Raw genomic sequence first — 19,479 nt, 5'->3', positions numbered from 1 at the left:
AACCACCATTAACACTTTGGATTTTCTGGTTTTTGTTTTATTTGAGGGGAGAGTGTCTTTTTGCTGTTTATGAATGTGTATATAATAGAGACAAATGGAACATTTTCAACCCTTGATACATTTGTGCCAAATTACTTTCCAGAAAGTTTGTTCTTATTTAAATTAACAGCAACAGTGAATGAAAATGTTCATGTCACAGTATCCTCACCAACTTCAAATATTATCTTTTAAATTTTTTGGCTAATTTTATAGTGGGGGAAAATGGTTATGAATGTGAATTTTAAAAATATTGTGAAAACAATTGCTTATAATTGTCTCATTTTATGAAGCAAAAAAGATTAAGTACATAATATTAAGAGCTCTATACAACTAAACTCTAGTTTATATCTTACTTATTTAGACTATTTTAAACCAAGATAACGGTGGCTTAAAAACTGTTTGCAAAACTGCATTATATTAAATGGAATTGAAAGAACCACAAAGTACCTGGTAAGGCGGGTCAAACAGCCTCAAATAAGATTTCCGTGGGAGAGACGAAGGCAGCATCTCTCTGTAATCTGTCTGTTAATTCGTCTCTTTCCTTCCTACCCTATTTCAAAAAGGGAAGGCAACAAATACACTGATATATGCAGCACAATGCAGACAGTCAGATCCTACCTGCAATCAGAATTTTTTAAATGTTCAACTTGGGTATATTTTAAAGCCACTGTTGATTTGGAGGGCTGTACATCAGAGTCACAATTCACAGAACGCTAGAGTCAGAAACCTAAACACTTTCAGAAAAAGTTTAATTTCTAGTCCAGTTACTACTTTCCTAAGGCTCCCCAATGCTGTTGTATGTGCCCCTCCCGTCTCTTTGCACCTGAGTTTTTAAAAACAAACATTTATGCCCATTAAATGTTCAGTATAAGTTACACACCACTTTTGACCTTAATATTGTAACTGAGCCATTGGTGGAAGGGGAGGGGCGGTCACATTTTTGGAACGTGCAGTGTTTGGTGTCGGCATTCAGAGTTCCCAGCCCTGGGAAGGTCCTCTGCCATACCTGAGGGGAGGCACGGCCAGTGTGTGCTATCAGTGTGTAAGGCTACCCCTGGCATCTCTAGATAACTATGTGAGATAAGCCTGGGAGAAGGAGCAAGAGTGAAGTGGAAATGTTTGGATTGCATTTCGTAAACACCAAGACACATGGAAACAAATGCAAAATGTTGGAATCTATTACAGCCTGTGAATGCAATACAATGCTGTCATTAGTGTTACCATCTGAAAAAACGAAATCCTTTCATACTGAATGTATTGTCTGGACTGTGACTGTTATTCTTCAGGGATTAATGCTACCATTGTTCTGGGGCCCTTGTGTTAAAAATGCATGATAATCATGATAATGGAAGCACAGAATTCAAAATCTTTCTCCCAACATTCAAGGCCTCACATAACGTTCACCTAACCAACACTTTAAGCTTCTCTCTCTCCTTTGCTAAGCTTTGTTCCAGGAAAACTAGTTACTCAACATTCTCTCCCCACCTCCATGCTTTGTTAGTGCCAGTCACTCCATCTAGAATGCCCCTCTTACCAACGCTATCTGGCAGTTCTGTCTGTCAATCAAGAATCATCTTCTCAAACGTCACCTCCATGATATTTCCCTTGTCGACCTTTTTCTCTACTCCGAGGAAGGTTCTTTGAAGGTAGAAGCTACATCTTACACAATCTGAATGACGGAGACCTTTAACTTGTTCCCTTCCTTCCCGAGTGTAAACTTGTTGCAGGAAAGTGGCTACCCAATCAGGGACTACAGTGGTCAGTATTGTACAGCCAGGGGTGCCTGAATGACTTGTTCTTACTGGTTGAATGTAAGTGGAAGTGACAGGTGTCACTTCTGGGCTGGGAGTTTTAAGTGTGCGTGAAAAGATGCTTCACGTCGCTAACAGAGAAATGTGAAACAAAGCTACAGTGAGGTACCACCTCACACTGGTCAGAATGGCCATCATCAAAAAGTCTACAGATGACAAATGCTGGAGAGGGTGTGGGGAAAAGCGAATCTCCCTACACTGTTGGTGGGAATGTAAGTTGGTGCAGCCACTATGGAAAACAGTATGGAGGTTCCTCAGAAAACTAAAAATAGAGCTATAGTTCAAAAAGATGCATGCACCCTTATGTTCACAGCAGCACTATTCACAATAGTCAAGACAAAGAAACAACCTAAATATCCAACGACAGATGAATGGATAAAGAAGATGTGGTATATATATATATATATATATATATATATATACACACACACACAATGGAATAGCCATAAAAAAGAGCAAAATAATTCCATTTGCAGCAACATGCATGCAACTAGAGATTATCATACTAAGTGAAGTAAATCAGAAAGAGAAAGACAAATACTATATGATATCACATATGTGGAATCTAAAATACGACACAAATGAACCTATCTATGAAACAGAAACAGAATCACGGACACAGAGAACAGATTGCTGGTTGCCAAGGGGGAGGGGTTGGGGGAGGGATGGAGTGGGAGGTTGGGGTTAAGAGGTGTAAGCTTTTACATATATACAATGGATAAACAACAAGGTCCTACTGTATAGCACAGAGAACTGTATTCAGTATCCTATGATAAACCATAATGGAAAATAATTTTTAGAAGAGAATTTAAAAAAAAGAAAAAAGAAGTGTGCCTGCCTTCCTCACTCTTCCTCCTCTTACGCAGCTTGAAGCCAAAGATTTTGGTACCGTAGAGCACAGCAGGAACTCAAGATAGGTGGAACACAAATCCCTGGATCGTCAGGTGGAAGAAAGTTGCCTGCTGACCTAAAACAGCATCACTGAGTTATTAAGTGAGGGTAAAATTAACTTCCATGGGATTAAGCCACTGAAATCCAATGTTTTCTTTCTTATACAGCTAGAGCCATTTCGCTGACTAATACAACTTGGTATATTCATTTAGTGTTTGGCTCATTCCACTTCATATAGCAGGTGCTCAAAAAGTGTTTGTTAAACTGAACTGAAAATTCAGAGACAAACACAAAGAAATATAAACTAGGTTATACTGCTAGAACATAGTTAGAGGTATCTGTTGACACCAAAATGCTCTTCCAACCCTATTTTCTTAAAAAAAATCCCCTCACCCCAAGTCCCTTGTTTTACATGATAAGTACTTATACCTTGAGATCAGTTGTCACTTATTCTCAGGAAGAGAAAATAAGATGTTTTGAGAACTGACAGTCACTCTCATTGGATATAGGTACCAGGTTTTCTTCTGGTTATATGAACCAGATGGCATAACTGTGAAAAATAATGGCAAGGTGAAAGATATCCTCTTTGATTGTCAGATACTTGGGTCAGATTTTCAAATAAGACATAATTAGTGGATAGGGGCCCTTGGCCAGTGGCACTTTCATTCACATTCCAATTCGACTTTCATTGTAAAATGATGATGCTATTATTGCTGGTATAATTTTTTAAGGCTGAGCTAAGTTATACAAAAAGGAGATCTCTACTAGCTTCAAGTCCAAAATGTCATCAAAACGAGATTGGGACCACCTTGTTTCTGCCCCTGACAGAGTCTCCTGTCGCGGTCACTGGGGCGTGAAGACCCAGTGTGGACTGTTGTGTGGACGCTACCTGACAATGCTGTCCCAGGTGGTGCTTTCTGCCACCACTGCAGCTGCCCCCTCTCTGAAGAATGTAGCCCTCCTTGGCCCAGGGGTATTGCAGGCAACAAGGATCTTTCACAAAGGGCAGCCAAGTCTTGCCCCTGTACCACCTCTTCCTGAATATGGAGGAAAAGTTCGTTTGGGGCTGATCCCTGAAGAATTTTTCCAGTTCCTTTATCCTAAAACTGGTGTAACAGGACCCTACGTGCTCGGAACTGGGCTTATCTTATATTTATTCTCCAAAGAAATATATGTGATAACTGCAGAGACCTTCTCTGCCATATCAACAACAGGGGTTCTTGTCTATGTAATTAAAATATACGGTGCCTCTATTGGGGAATTTGCTGATAAACTCAATGAGCAAAAAACTGCCCAACTCAAAGAAGTGAAACAGGCTTCCATCAAACAAATCCAGGATGCAGTTGATCTGGAGAAGTCACAGCAGGCACTGGTTCAAAAGTTCCATTACCTTTTTGATGTCCAGAGGGAATAACACTGCCATGGCCTTGGAGGTTACTTACTGGGAACGGCTGCATAGTGCATACAATGAGGTAAAGAATCGCCTGGACTATCACACCTCTGTGCAGAATATGATGCGTCAAAAGGAACAAGCGCACATGATAAACTGGGTGGAGAAGAATGTGGTACAGAGCATCTCTGTGTAGCAGGAGAAGAAGACAATTGCCAAGTGCATGGCAGACCTAAAGCTGCTTGCAAAGAAGGCTCAAGCACAGCCAGTTCTATAAATGCATCTGTCCCAGTTGAGACAGCTAGAAACAGTTGACTGACTAAATGGAAATTAGTCTATGTGACAAAGTCTTTCTGTATTGCTCTCTACTGAAGTTAGTTTCCTTTTCCTAAAAATGAAAAGTCTGAGTTTCATATAATGAGAGAATTAAAACAATCGATTGGCCAGTAAGATGTTTCTCTCATCCTTCTTGCTCTGCATTTTGAGTTGTTCCATGATCACTTTTGAATAAGCAGTTTGCTTTGAATAAAATTTGGTACCTGACTAAAAATTATCGTTATAGTTTAAATTTGAATTAATTCAACCATCTTGCAATAAAGTGACAGTTGAAACAAAAACAAAACAAAATAAAACAAAAAAAACCAAGATTGGGTTGTCAGCCCTCCAAATCAAACTTCAGGTTAATCCAGTGTGACTGAATTATTGCATTAGAAAATCAGCATGTAAAGCTTGATTGAGTAAGAGGAAGGTGATAAGGTAATCAGAAATTTGGCATACAGCTATATAGCTTTTCTTGGAGTTACTCTAATCTCTTCTCAGTGTGCTTCTTTTTTGTTTTTGGCTGTGTGGCTTGCGGGATCTTAGTTCCCCCACCAGGCATGGAACCTGCGCCCCCTACAGTGGAAGCGTGGAGTCTTAACCACTGAACTGCCAGGTAAGTCCCCACAGTGTGCTTCTTCTTCTTCTTTTTTTTTTTAACCTTCTTCACCCATTTTATTTCTCATCTATCTCAATAAACAAGCATCCACATGGAGCCCTATTCCTGCCTCTGTTCAGATACATTTTCTTATGATCTATCTGTATTCCTAGATCATTTAATTTTCCTGGCCAGCCTACTGTACCATCAGATTGTTTTCCATAAAAACATTAATGAACATATATACACTTATTTTTGATAATTTTTTCCAAATTTTTTTTCCCCTAAAACAAAAAGCTGAATCCACACTTTCTGATAGCAAGTGGACTAATTATGATTCAGACCCACTTTTGGGGGCCCATTAGTGGTTCATAAAAATCAATTTACTGAGTCACAACCAGCATTTCCAAAAATGAAATAAAATAGAATAGGAAAAACTATTAGAGGGTGTTATACATGGTAGTGGGTAAATATTGATTCATGAAAATTCTATTTAAGTTACTTATATACTGGCATGTACTAGGAGGCAAGATAAAATATTTCTCAATGTGAGCTGTAGTAAAAAATGTCTGAAACCCGTTGCTTTAGCAGATATTTTTCTGGTTATTACTGCCTTAATAATTTAGCTACCTATTATTGCCGTTTCTTAGGGAGGAGGGAAAAGGGGAAAGATCAAGATTTTAATAATTAATATTGCTCCTTAAGGTAAAATGAAGAAGTAGAGATAATTCCTCAAAGAAGAAATAGAATAAAAACTTTAGTAATTCTTTTTACAATGAAAAACTCTGAAGCCTAGTTCCTACAACATCCATAAAACTCATAAGGAAATGATCACATTGTCCTAAAATTACACTAATACATTAATTTGCTTAATTATTAGCTTTAAAGGCAAACTCACTCTTTAAAAACAGCTTTCTTGAGATATAATTCACATACTATAAAATTTACGCAATTAAAGTGTAAAACTTGGTAGTTTTTAGTATGTTCAAAGAATTGTGCAATCATTACTACAACCTAACTTTAGAATATTTTCATCATCACCCAAAGAAAGCCCATACCCATTAGCAATAACTCCCAATTCCCCACCCTCCCCAGCTCTAAGAAGCCACTATTCTATTTTCTGTCTCTATAGATTTGCCTGTTCTGGTCATTTCATATACAGTTGACTCTTGAACATCATGGGGGTTGGGGACACCTACGTTCCTTGCAGTAGAAAATCCATGTATAACTTTGCAGCCAGCCTTCCCTATATCCAAGTTTCCACAACCTTGGATTCAATCAAATGCAAATTGTGTATTACTGTAGTACGAATTTATTGAAAAAAAATCCATGTATAAGTGGACCCACACAGTTTAAACCCCTGTTGTTCAAAGGTCAACTGTAAATAGTATCATACAATACATGCAGTCACATATACATACACTCTTACTGTCTTTTGGGGCTGGCTTCTTTCACCAAGCATGTTTTCAAGGCTCATCCATGTTGCAACATGTATCAGTATTTCATTATTTTTTATGGCTGAATAATATTCCATTGTACAGATACACCATATTTTCCTTATCTATTCATCAGTTGATGGACATCTGAGTTGTTTCTACCTTTTGGCTATTATCGATAATGCAATTATAAATATTTGTGTACAAGTTTTGTGTAGATATATGTTTTCATTTCTCTTGGGTATATATCTAGGAGTGGAATGATGAATCATACAGAAACTCTATATTTAATATTTTGAGGAACGACCAAACTGTCTTCCAAAGTGGCTGCACCATTTTACATTCCTACAGCAACTTATGAGGATTCCAGTTTCTCCACATCCTCTCCAACTCTTGTTATTGTCTGTATATTTATTATATTATATTTATATTATATTATATTTTTATTATAGCTATCCTAATGGATATGAAATGGTATCATATTATGGTTTTGATTTGCAATTCCCTAATGATCAATTATACTGAGCATAGTTTCTTGTGTTTATTGGTCATTTGTATATCTTTGGACAAATATCTATTTAAATATCTATTTAAATCCTTTGCACATTTTTTAATTGGGTTATCTTTTTCATTGTTAAATTGTAAGTGCTCTTGATTTATTTTGAATACAATTTTCTTATCACAAATGATTTGCAAATATTTTCTCCTATGGATTGTCTTTTTACTTCTTGGTGGTGTCACTTGAAGCACAAACCTTTTTAATTTTGAAAAAGTCCAATTTTCTATTTTTTGTTACTTGTGCTTTTGATGCTGTATCTAAAAAGGCATTGCCTAACCCAAGTTTACAAATATTTATTCCTGTTATTTATTCCTGTTTTCTTCTAAAATTTTTATAGTTTTAGCTATAACATTTTGGTCTATGATCTATTTTGAGCTAATCTTTGTGTATGCTGTAAGATAAACTTCATTCTTTTGCATGTGGATATCCAGTTGTTCTGGCACCATTTGTTGAAAAGACTATTATAATTCACCCATCCAATTATCTTGGCACACTTGCCAACAGTCCGTTTACCATAAATATAAGTGTTCATTTCTGGAATTTCAATTCTATTCCATGGGTATATATGTCTCTCTTTGTGTCAGTACCACAAAGTCTTGATTATTCTAGCTTTGTAGTAAGTTTTGATATTGAGGATTGAGTCCTCCAACTTCGTTCTTTTTCAAGATTGTTTCAGCTATTACAGGTGTCTTCCATTTCCTTTTGAATTTTAGAATCAACTTGCCAATTTCTCCAAAAAGTCCAGCTTGGATTTTTGATAGGTATTGCATTGCATCTGTAGATCAGTTTGAGAAGTATTGCCATTTTAATAATACTGTCTTGTGAGCCACAAACATGGGATGTCTTTCCATTTATTTAAGTTTTAAATTTCTTTTTTTTTGGCTGCTCTTTGCGGCTCATGGAATTTTAGTTACCCAGGCCCTCGGCAGTGAGAGCACCGAGTGGAGTCCTAACCAGTGAACCACCAAGGAATTCCCTAAGTTTTAAATTTCTTTCTAATACTATTTTGTAGCTTTGTACAAAATACTACTTTGTAGTTTGCAGTGTACAAATTTTACACTTCTTTTGTTAAATTTATCCAGAAGTATTTTATTCTTTTTGATGCTATTGAAAATACAATAGCTTTCTTAATTTCATTTGGATTGTTCATTGATAGTGTATAGAAATACATGTCTTTTGTATAATGTCTTTGTATCCTGTGATCTTGCTGAATTTATTAGTTCTAATAGTGTGTGTGTGATTCTTTAGAATTTTCTATATACAAGATCATGTCATCTGCAAATAGAGATAGTTTTGTTTTCCTTTTCAATCTGAATGCCTTTTCTTCTTCTTGTCTTGACTGGAACCTCCAGGACAATATAGAACAGAAGTGGTGAGAGCAGACATCTTTGTTTTGCTCTAAGGGAGACAGCATTGTCTCTGGCCATTAAGTATGGTGTTACCTGTGAGTTTTTCTTAAATGCCTTGTATTAGGTGAAGAGTTTCCCTTCTATTCTAGTTTGTTGGTTCTTTTTTTTTGTTTTGAAATCACAGAAAGGTGTTGAATTTTGTCAAATGCTTTTTCTGTGTGTATTGAGAGGATATTTTTTTCCTTTACTCTATTAACATGGTGTATTGATTTATTTTTGGATCTTAACCAACTTTGCATTCTTGGTATAAATCCCACTTGGTCATAGTGTGTAATCCTTCTTAGGCACTTCTGGAATTGTTTATCTTTTATTTCACTGAGAATTTTTGCATCTATATTTATGAGGGGTATTAATCTGTGGTTTTCTCTTCTTAAGATGTCTGGTTTTGGTCTCAAGGTAATTCTGGCCTCATAGAATGAAGAGAAGTATTCCCTCCTATTCTACTTTTTTAAAGAGTTTGTGAATGGTTGGTATTAATTATTTTATTTTATTTATTTATTTATTTTTGCGGTACACAGGCCTCTCACTGTTGTGGCCTCTCCTGCCACGGAGCACAGGCTCCGGACGCGCAGGCTCAGTGGCCACGGCTCACGGGCCCAGCCGCTCCGTGGCATGTGGGATCCTCCTGGACTGGGGCATGAACCCATGTCCCCTGCATTGGCAGGTGGACTCTGAACCACTGCGCCACCAAGGAAGCCCAGTATTAATTCTTCTTTAAATTATCAGTGAAGTAATCTGGGCCTGGGATTTTCTTTGTGGGAAATTTTTAAATTACTAATTCAAAGTCTTTACTTGTTATAGGTTTATTCAGGTTTTCTATTTCTTCTTAAGTCAGTTTGTGTCTTCTTAGGAATTCATCTAGGTTACCTAGTTTGTTGGCTGTTCATAGTATTCCCTTACAATCCTTTTTATTTCTATAAGGTTGGTGGTGATATCCCCTTCTTCATTTGCATCTTCTCTTCTTTTTTTCTTGGTCAGTCCAACTAAAAGTTTGTCAATTGATCTTTCTGAAGAGCAACTTTTGGCTTCATTGATTTTGTTTTTCTATTCTCTATTTCATTTATTCTATGTTTACTATTTGTTTTTCATATAGTTCATATCTTTATTTCTCTATTCTTCAATTATTGCCTGCTTTTGTGTTAGATATTTTCTAGTGTACCAGTTTTATTCCCGTCATTTTTTTTACTATATATTTTTCAGTTATTTTCTCAGTGATTGTCCTTGGGATTACAATTAACATCTTAACTGGAAACAATCTAGTTTGGATTAACACTAGCTTAATTTCAATAGTATACAGAAACTTTGTTCCAATATGGCTTTGTTCGCTCCATCTTCTTTTGTATTATTATTATCATATAAATGACATCTTTATATTTTATAAGCTCATGAACATAGTTTTATAATTGTTGCTTTATGCAGCTGTCATTTAAATAAGATAGGAAGAGTTAAACACACACACACAACTCCCATTTATACTGTTATTTATATTCACCTATGCTGTATTTACTTGTGTTCTTCATTCTTTTGTGTGTGTGAGTAGATGCATTCTTGAGAAAATAGGGGAAGCCCAGAAGTGAGAACCAATAAGAAAAACCAAATGTTCCTCCCTATACTGTGCTATTGATCTAGAAGGCAGAAGTAGAAAGTCCTTGGTAGAGCTTCACTAAATGTGTGGTATGTCTGGCCTTTTCCTCCATATTCTTGGTACTCAGTATGGTCAAGGGTGAAATCTTTATCTTTTTATGTGGATTCAATTACTGTCTAGTGTCTTTTCATGTAGTCTGAAGGACTCCCTTTATTATTTCTTATAGGGCAGATCTACTAGTGACAAATTCTCTCAGGTTTTGTTTATATTTATTTGAATGTCTTCTCCATTTTGAAAGGATATTTTGCTGGATGTGCAATTCTGTTTTTCTGTTTCAGCACTTGAAATATGTCATCCCACTGACTGCTGTACTCCATAATTTCAGATGAGAAGTCAGCCATTAATTTCACCAAGGTTCTCTTGCACATGATGTGTCATTTTTCTCGTTACTTTCAAGAATCTCTCTTCATCTTTGGCTTTAGACAGCTTGACTATGTGTATTTCAGTGTGGATCTCTTTGAGTTGATCCCACTGGAGTTTGCTGAGTTTCTAGGATGTGCAGATTGATCTTTTCCATCAAGTTTGGGAAATTTTTGGCCATTATTTCTCCAAATATTCTCTCTGCCTCTTTTCTCTCTTTTCTCCTTATGGGACTCCCATTATGCACGTGCTGGTTAATTTTCATTTCCTTATTCAGATTTTTAAATGCAGGCATAAATACTCCTATAGGTATACTCCTGTAGGTGAAACTGCTACGTTATGGTAGTGACATTAAGAACTTTGATAGATACCACTAACTGCCTTCTCAAAAGTTTATAACAAGGCACTGTATATCAGCAATGTATGAGCAAGCCCATTTCTCTTAGGGACATTTTATTGATTATATTGGAGGTTTTAAAAAATTATTGGATGAGGTGCTTATTTTCAGTTGGGCTGTAGTTCCTTAGCTGTATCTTACTGCCTCTCAGAAACTTTTATCAATGGTGCTGTTATTTCTAGTTCCTTCTAGAATCACCCTCAGAAAACATTCATGAAGAAGAAATGATGGGCATATTTCCCAATGCTTTTTTGTTCTGTCTAGTTTTATTTCTCACTAAAGAGAAGTCTATTTGTTCTAAATTACATCTGTCTCAAATGCTAGGCAGAGCTGTGGTGTTTCTCTGAGCCCTCAAGGCCACAAGGAGGCTTATATTATATACAGTTTTGTTAACTGCTTTCTTTCCACTTAACCACCTCATGTGAATATTTTCCAGTGAATTCTACAATTTATAATGGCTACATAGTAATTCATAACTGCAAAAAGAGACACTAATATTGCTCGTTTTGTTACTTTCTGGTTCTTCCCTGTAATAAATAACACTGCAATGATTATCAGTAACCTCCAGGCGAGCAAGGAGCCCTATTTTATTCTTTGCTGTGTTGCAGCATCTAGCAGAGTCTGCCTTATAAAAGACACCAATAAGTGTGCATAGAATGAGTAAGTGGTTGAATAACAAGCTTTTATGTATGTATTGTATGTAACAATACAAATGTGATTATTTCCTTCAAAAAAATAACCCAGAGGAGAAGTTGATGGGTGGGTAGATCTATAGTTTTTAAGCCCTTGGCCAATGTTTTCAAATTGCCTACAGAAAGATTTTGCCAATTTACACACCCACTGGTATATAAGAGAATACCTGTTTCTCTACTCTGGCCAACTACTCGTTTGTTTAAATCTGTGCAACTGATGGTTGAAGAATAAGGTATTCCTAACAGTTTTAATGTGCATTTCTTTTAGGACAAGTGATGTTGAACTTTTTAATGTCTTTCGCCATTTGCTCCTTTAACCAGCAGAGCTCATCACTTTGGGAGGAAGGCTGGTCTCTTTGAGTCATGGAGGCCACAACCTGGGGCTACTCAGGGAAGGAGAAGGCTGTTCTGTGACCGTCACAACCCACTTGCTTCTCAGGCAATCTCACAGGGTGTCATTCTCATTGATAAGAAGAAAAGCAGGGAGAGGTCTAATTGTACCTTGCTTCTGGCGCCAAGACCTGGGCAATTCTGGTTTATCTTTTGGATCTTAGGAACTTAGGGGGAGGGCTCTCACTGCCACCACCTCCACTGACATTCACCTTCCTCTAGGCAGAGAGTCTCCAAGCTTTTTGGGTTTGGCACCCATGTTGGCAAACAATTTTTAAGCATGCCTTTCCAATATATGTCTGTTAACTAATAAAGTCTGTATATGTCCAGTAATATGAATGTATTAAATACATATAAAGCTATCACATGAAACTTAACATTTTAAAGGGTGAGATTAAAAAGATCTATAGAACCAACGGTTCCAACATTCCTTCTTGTTCAGTGATATTTCCCTTTGGGCTCCCCCACTTTGGAGTCCAGTGCTCTAGGGTATTTGTGGGAAAGTGGGTTGTCTCGTGAGCCGGTGAGTTGTTTACACAATTCTTAGGGAGCTAGACTTCCTCTGCCACTGTCCAGTTGGCTATATAGACCAGCACTTTTTATGGGGTGCTGTAGAAAGGCACTTTAATTACTGTTCCATCAACTACCCAGTGCCCTCTGATGCAAACATTTTATGAGGGCCAAGTGACAGTACTGGCTGTCTTTCCCACTCTCCTCATTATCTGGCTGCCTTGCAATCAGAAGCTAATCTGCTTATTCAAAGAAGCCCATGACATTTGAGTAAAGGAAAGCAGCAGCGGGAGCCTAGTCAGGACCTACACTTTGCTGTTAGATTTGGCATTACAATGATGGAACTGAGCAAAATATTTATATCACATCATACTGTGTAAACATGTAAGGTCTCTGTACAGAGAAATACACATGCAAAATAATGTAAAAGTTCAACTGAATAAAGGAAACAATATGCAAATAAATATTATGGGACAATTTCTTTGTAGTAAAATTTACCACCAAATGCTTTCATGGAAATAGCTTTCCCTAAAGAAAGAAGAAAAATCCTCTAATAGACTTTAGTTGAAAACTTTGGTGTGGGGCGTGGAGCGGTGCAGTGAGAAGGCTGATGTATTTGAAAGGCCAAGGAGCTCTGGAGACAGACAACTGGATTTGAACTAGATCTAGACCCCAAGCTTGCCATGGGCTAGAGTGTGACCTTTGACATTGAGATTTTTCTTTTAATAAGAGGAGATAATAATCCCCTTACCTTGCAATATTATGAAAATTAAATGAGAGAATGTCCACCAACCATTTTGCTTATGGTATTGCTCGATAAATTTTGGTTTTTTTTTTTTTTTTTGCCATACCATGCAGAATGTGGGATAGTTCCCTGACCAGGGATCAAACCCACACCCCCTGCAGTGGAAGCACAGAAAGCACGGAGCCTTAACCGCTGGACCACCAGGCAAGTCCCTGCTTGTTTATTCTTTCCTCACCTTTTTTAGACCATGGGAATTTCTTTCATGCCTGCTTATGCCCTAACTTCAAAGTTTGCCTCTTTTTTCTTTCAGCATTAATGATGTAGAACGTTTTTCCTAGAGCTGCTTTAACTACTTTAAAAACGTCTTAAATTTGAAACTTCTATTTTAAACGTCTCTGTTCTATTTGACCATTTCAAAGTCTGTAAAATGCAAACACATGGGTTTATTCTGATGAGAGTTAGTGCATCTGCACTCAGCTACTTCCATAATGCAACTGGCATCAGAATTACTTTTAGCCTTATAAGCTGATTTTTTTTTAATTATAGGTAACTCTAGTGTTCTAGAAATTCACATATACAGCAAAACACACACCCACACCCACTGAAAAACCCGTTTCAGCAGAGAGCTTCTCCATCCAGCTCTTTCTGTTCAGCTTTTCTGTGTTCCTTCTTCAGTTCTGCAAATACAGGTTTATACTTAGCCCCCTTTTGATTCTCCATATGTTCCTTCTAAAAACATTTCTTATTAAGGACTTTTCAATGGCTGATCTCTTGGAGAACTACTGAGTGAACATGACCCGGGGTACGTGTGAGTAAGGTTTGTCCGCAGGTGGCATCCCGACCAAACCATGAGTCAAGGAAGCCCCTCAGGGAAAGTTTTGGCCCACAGCTCTCCCGTTTTTCCGGAAAACTTACTGCTGATGACCAGAGAGGGTCAAACACGGTGTGTGCGGGGTCAGTGTCACTTCCCTTTGCCCATGTTCTCCACTCTGTGGGGAAGGTGAGTGGACAGCCAGAGGACGGGAAAGGTGGAGTCCCAGCACCACAGACAAGAGGTAGCCAACTTACTGGCAGGGAGAGGCCAGCATGCCTACCTGCCCAGGTTCAGGGCGGGCAGGAGCTTCCCAGTCTGGGCCCTGACTCCAGACTGAGGTCCTCTAAGGGAGATGACCCTGGCTGCCTGTTCTCAGGGCAACCATTTACGCTTGGCCTAAAGGACAGGAGGAGAGAGGGGAAGGGTTTTGAAGCTGGTGAAACTAGCCTTGGAGTCCTTCCACTGGGCCTTTGGAATCACTCTGGGCCTTGGTTTCCTCATCTCTAAAGAGTATACAGTGCATAACTCATATCTGCTTTACTGCGGTGGTCTGGCACTGAACCCATAATATCTCCAAGGTGTGCGTGTACTGCAATAAAGCAACTCACGTGAATTTTTTGGTTTTCCAGTGCGTATAAAAGTTATGTTTACATGACACTGGAGTCTACTGATGTGCAATAGCATTATGTGTAAATAAACAACGTACATACCTTAATTAAAAAAAAACTTTATTGCTGGACTTCCCTGGTACTTCAGTGGTTAGGGCTCCGTGCTTCCACTGCAGGAGGCACGGTGTTGATCCCTGGTCCAGGAACTAAAACCCTGCATGCTGTGCATAGTGCGGCCAAAAAAAAAAAAAAAAAAAGAAACTTTATTGCTAAAAAAATGATAACCATCATCTGAGCCTTCAGCAAGTTGTTATCTTTTTGCCTGTGGAGAGTCTTGCCTCGTGCTGATGGCTGCTGACTCATCAGGGTGATGGTTGCTGAAGGCTGGGCTGGCTGTGGCAGTTTCTTAAAATAAGACAACAGGGATGTTTGCCACATCGATTGACTCTTCCTTTCATGAATGATTTCTCTGTAGCACGCAGTGCTGTTTGATGGCATTTTACCCATAGTAGAACTTCAACATTTGAGTCAATCCTCCCAAACCCTACCACTGCTTTATCAACTGAGTTCATGTAATATTCTAAATCTTTTGTTGTCATTTCAACAATCTTCACAGCATCTTCACCAGGCAGGAGTTGACTCCACTTCAAGAAATCACTTTCTTTGCTCATCCATCAGAAGCAACTCCTCAGCCGTTAAAGTTTTATCATGAGATTGCAGCAATTCAGTATCATCCTCAGGCTGCACTTCTAATTCTAGTTCTCTTGCTATTTCCACCATATCTGTGGTTACTTCCTCCACTGAAGTCTTGAACCCCTCAAAGTCAACCAGGAGGGTTGGAATCAACTTCTTCCAAACTCCTGCTAATGTTGCTATCTTGGCCTCTGCCTATGAATCACTAATGTCCTTCATGGCCTCTAGAATGGTGAAGCCTTTCCAAAAGGTTTTCAATTGACTTTGCCAAGATCCATCAGAGGAATCACTATCTCTGGCAGCTATAGCCTTATGAAATGTATTTCTTAAATAAGACCTGAAAGTTGAAATTACTCCTTGATCCATGGGCTGCAGAATGGCTGCTATGTTAGCAGTCATGAAAACATCATTAATCTCATTGTACATCCCCATCAGAGCTCTTGGGTGACCAGGTACTTTGTCAATGAGCAATAATAATTTGAAAGGAATCTTTTTTTTCTGAGCAGTAGGCCTCAACAGTGGGCTTAAAATATTTAGTAAACCACGTTGTAAACAGATGTGCTGTCATCCAGGCTTTGTTGTTCCATTTATAGAGCACAGGCAGAGTAGATTTAGCATCATTCTTACGGACCCTAGGATTTTCGAAATGGTAAATGAGCATTGGCTTCAACTTCAAGTCATCAGCTGCAGTAGCCCCTAACAAGAGTGTCAGCCTGTCCTTTGAAGCCAGATATTGACTTCTCTCTTGATATGAAACTTCTAGGTGTCATCTTCTTCCAATATAAGGCTGTTCCATACACACAAAAAATCTGTGGTTTAGTGTAGCCACCTTCGTTAATTATCTTAGCTAGATCTCCTGGATAACTTGCTGCAGCTTCTACATCAGCACTTGCTGCTTCACCTTGCACTTTTATGTTATGGAGACAGCTTCTTTCCTTAAACCTCACGAACAACCTCTGCAGCTCCCTCACCTCTCTCAGCCTTTATACAATTGAAGAGAGTTAGGGCCATGCTCTGGATTAGGCTTTGGTTTAAGGAATGTTGTGGCTGCTTTGATCCTCTATCCACACCATTCAAACTTTCTCTACACCAGCAATAAGGCTGTTTCGTTTTCTTACCACCCAGGTGCTCACTGGAATAGCACTTTTCACTTCCTTCAAGAACTTTTCCTTTGCCTGCACAACTTGGCTAACTGGTGCAAGAGGCCTAGCTTCTTGGCCTCTCTCAGCTTTTGACATGCCTTCCTCACTAAGCTTGTTTCTAGCTTTTGATTTAAAGTGAGAGACGGCAACTCTTCCTTTAACTTGAAAACTTAGAGGCCACTGTAGGGTTTATTAATTGGCCTAATTTCAATATTGTTATTTCTCAGGGAATAGGGAGGCCCCAGGAGAGGGAGAGAGATGGGGGAATGGCTGGTCAGTGAAGCAGTCAGAACACACACAATACTTATGGATTAAGTTTGCTGTCTTATATGGTTGAGGTTCGTGGTGCCCCAAAACTATTATAATAATAATAATATAATAATAATAATATTATAATAATATTATAATAATAACATCAAATATCACAGATCACTATAACAAGTATGATAAAGTATGAAATATTACAAGAATTACCGAAGTGTGACACAGAGACACAGTGAGCAAATGCTGTTGGAAAAATGGTGCCTATAAATTTGCTCGACACCTATCTCATCAGCACATCTTGGATTCCCTTTCCGTTGTCTTTATTCTTTTGCCTTCATTTTCAGTTCATTCCAGTTGCTTTTTAAAATTTATGATTAATTAAATTTTAAAATATTTATTTACTTATTTATTTGGTTGCACCAGGTCTTGGTTGCAGCAGGCAGGGTCCTTAGTTGTGGCATTCAAACTCTTAGTTGCGGCATGCACGTGGGATCTAGTTCCCTGACCAGGGAGAGAACCTGGGTCCCCTACGTTGGGAGCACAGAGTCTTAACCACTGCACCACCAGGGAAGTTCCTGTGATTAATTAATTAATTTAATTTATTTATTTGGCTACGTCTGGTCTTAGTTGTGGCACATGGGATCTTTCGTTGTAGCACACAGGCTTCTCTGTAGTTGTGGCACGCGGGTTTCAGAGCACGTGAGCTCAGTACTTGCTGCGCACAGGCTTAGTTGCCCCGCAGCATGTGGGATCTTAGCTCCCCGACCAGGCATCAGGGATCGAATTGAACCTGCATCCCCTGCACTGGAAGGTGGATTCTTTACCACTGGACCACCAGGGAAGTCCCTCATGCCAGTTGCTTTGGTTCCAGTTTGACCCAGTTGATTCATTCCAATTGACACCAGTAGACAGTGGGTTCTGCTTCTTCCTTTGTAGATACTTTGTTTTCATCATTGCTGAATGTTACTATATTTATTTACCTAGAGCTAAAAGCCCCTTGAAGAAATCACCACAACCACTGGAGGAGACGGGTGTTCCTGGCCTGGCATGTTCTGGAAACCTCCTTCCTCCAGACTTCCTCAGCCTCAGTGCCCCCCAGGGCCAGGCCAGCAAGCAGTGTTCCTTCCCCTCTCTGGGAGGGGACAACAGTGAGGAAATAGGTAATAGCAAAGTTAGTAAGTGCTTCCTGTGTGCAAAGTACTGGTCTAAGCCCTGAGCATGGGGTAACCACCTTCCTCCTCATATTAAGTGGGCAGGGTCATGGTAAGATGCTCATTTTGCAGATGAGGAAAATGAGGCACAGAAATGCTCATTCATTGGTCAAGGTCATGCAGCTAGAAAGGACACAGTCAGGAGTTAAATCCAGACCTTTGACTCTAAGCCCGTTTTCTTAATTCTTCGCTCTAAGGATACTCAATAATATCCACTGCAGTGTTCAGTGAGCTCTTCCATACATCCCCTCCTTTGGTGCCCATGGCAACCCTGTGAGGTGGGTATTGTCATCAACCCCATTTACAAATGAGGAAACCAAAGCTCAAGGCATGGCAGTGACTTGCCCAAGGTCCCGTGACTGGGGACTAGTGGAACTGGGACTCGAGTCCACATCCTGCAACCCCAGCACCCCGCTCTTCCCCTGCCCTGCCGTGCTGCTGAGCAGAACACTGGGCTTGTGCAGAAGTGGTACTTTCGAATAAACTGAACCCAAAGTTGCAGTAAAGCTGCTAAGTAGGCAAGAGCATAGGAAGAAAGAAAGTCCAGCTTTCTGAGAAGCTGCAGCAGCCTGGGGGAGCCTGGTGGCTGAGTGGAGGTGGTGGGAAAGGGGCGAGACCAGAGACTGGTACCCTGATGGCCCAGACAGAAAGGCCTCTTTAAGTCCAATGCCCAGAGAAGTCCGGTGTCCAAGAGAGAGGCAAGAATCTGGTGCTGGCCAGAGTCGCTCAGAGAGAACAGAACATGTCGGTTGGGCGCAGAGAGCAGCCAAGGGCAAGGACAAGCCTGCATCGCTCTTATAATCTTGAATTTTTAGATAACAGGGGGCTCTTGGACTTGTTTGAAGGCAAAAAGGATAGGCTGTTGCTGGAACAAGTTGGGGAGCAAGCCTCCCCAGAACTGGAGAGGGGACAGATTTCTTAGGGCCAGGTGGGGAGGGGACACCCTTTCATCGTAGGATGGACAAGAAAGGTGCAGCCAGAGATCACGCTTCTCTTTCACTAACACTTATCAAGGTGTGTGTGGACTCAAGTCACCTGCTGACTGTGAGTGTAGAGAGGACATTTTTGTCTTTCAAACACAAGTTCATTTAAATATTAGGATCACAATTGTTTGGCAAATACAACAGCAAGTTATTATATATGAGGACCTTATAGAACGTTTATATTCTGTTTACATTACTTCCTAAAAACACACAACAGAAAATATACCAGCTAAAGTGAAAAGGGAAATTTATTTTCAGGTTACACCGGCATCCTATAGGCCCTGGGAGCCCAAGTGCAGCCAGGAACCAGACACGATGGTTCTCCTGTCATGCCCAGGACAGGAGAACCATCAGGAAGCCTAGCTTCTCCACACACAGCACACTGAGGATGGCCCTGCACGGGCACGACTTTACTCTCTTTTGTTCAAGGAACCAGCCCAGACTGAAAGTATCAGGATTGTTTCTCTTCTTCAAGGGACAAAAAAGAAAAAAGCAGTTCAAACTGGCTTAAGGTAATTAGGGAATTTAGTGGCTCAAATAACAAACAATTCCTGGCCCACTGGATCCAGGTGGT

General features: G+C 39.4%; 1 protein-coding gene and 1 pseudogene across 11 annotated transcripts in view; one reads left to right on the top strand and one right to left on the bottom strand.

The window, feature by feature from the left end:
* The window catches only part of LOC308621871 (uncharacterized protein), a 72,017-nt gene that overhangs the window by 44,999 nt on the left and 7,539 nt on the right, over nt 1-19,479 (bottom strand). The gene's annotated exons all lie outside the window — the stretch shown is intronic.
* On the top strand, nt 3,508-5,327 carry LOC308621751 (ATP synthase F(0) complex subunit B1, mitochondrial-like; annotated as a pseudogene). The gene has a single exon. The product of its transcript is annotated as an ATP synthase F(0) complex subunit B1, mitochondrial-like (transcript).

This window comes from Mesoplodon bidens (assembly GCF_964165515.1).
Source record: "Mesoplodon bidens genome assembly, chromosome: 8".
In the NCBI taxonomy this organism is placed as follows: domain Eukaryota; kingdom Metazoa; phylum Chordata; class Mammalia; order Artiodactyla; family Ziphiidae; genus Mesoplodon; species Mesoplodon bidens.
The sequence above is the reverse complement of the archived record's forward strand: the minus strand, read 5'-3'. Positions and strand labels throughout refer to the sequence as shown.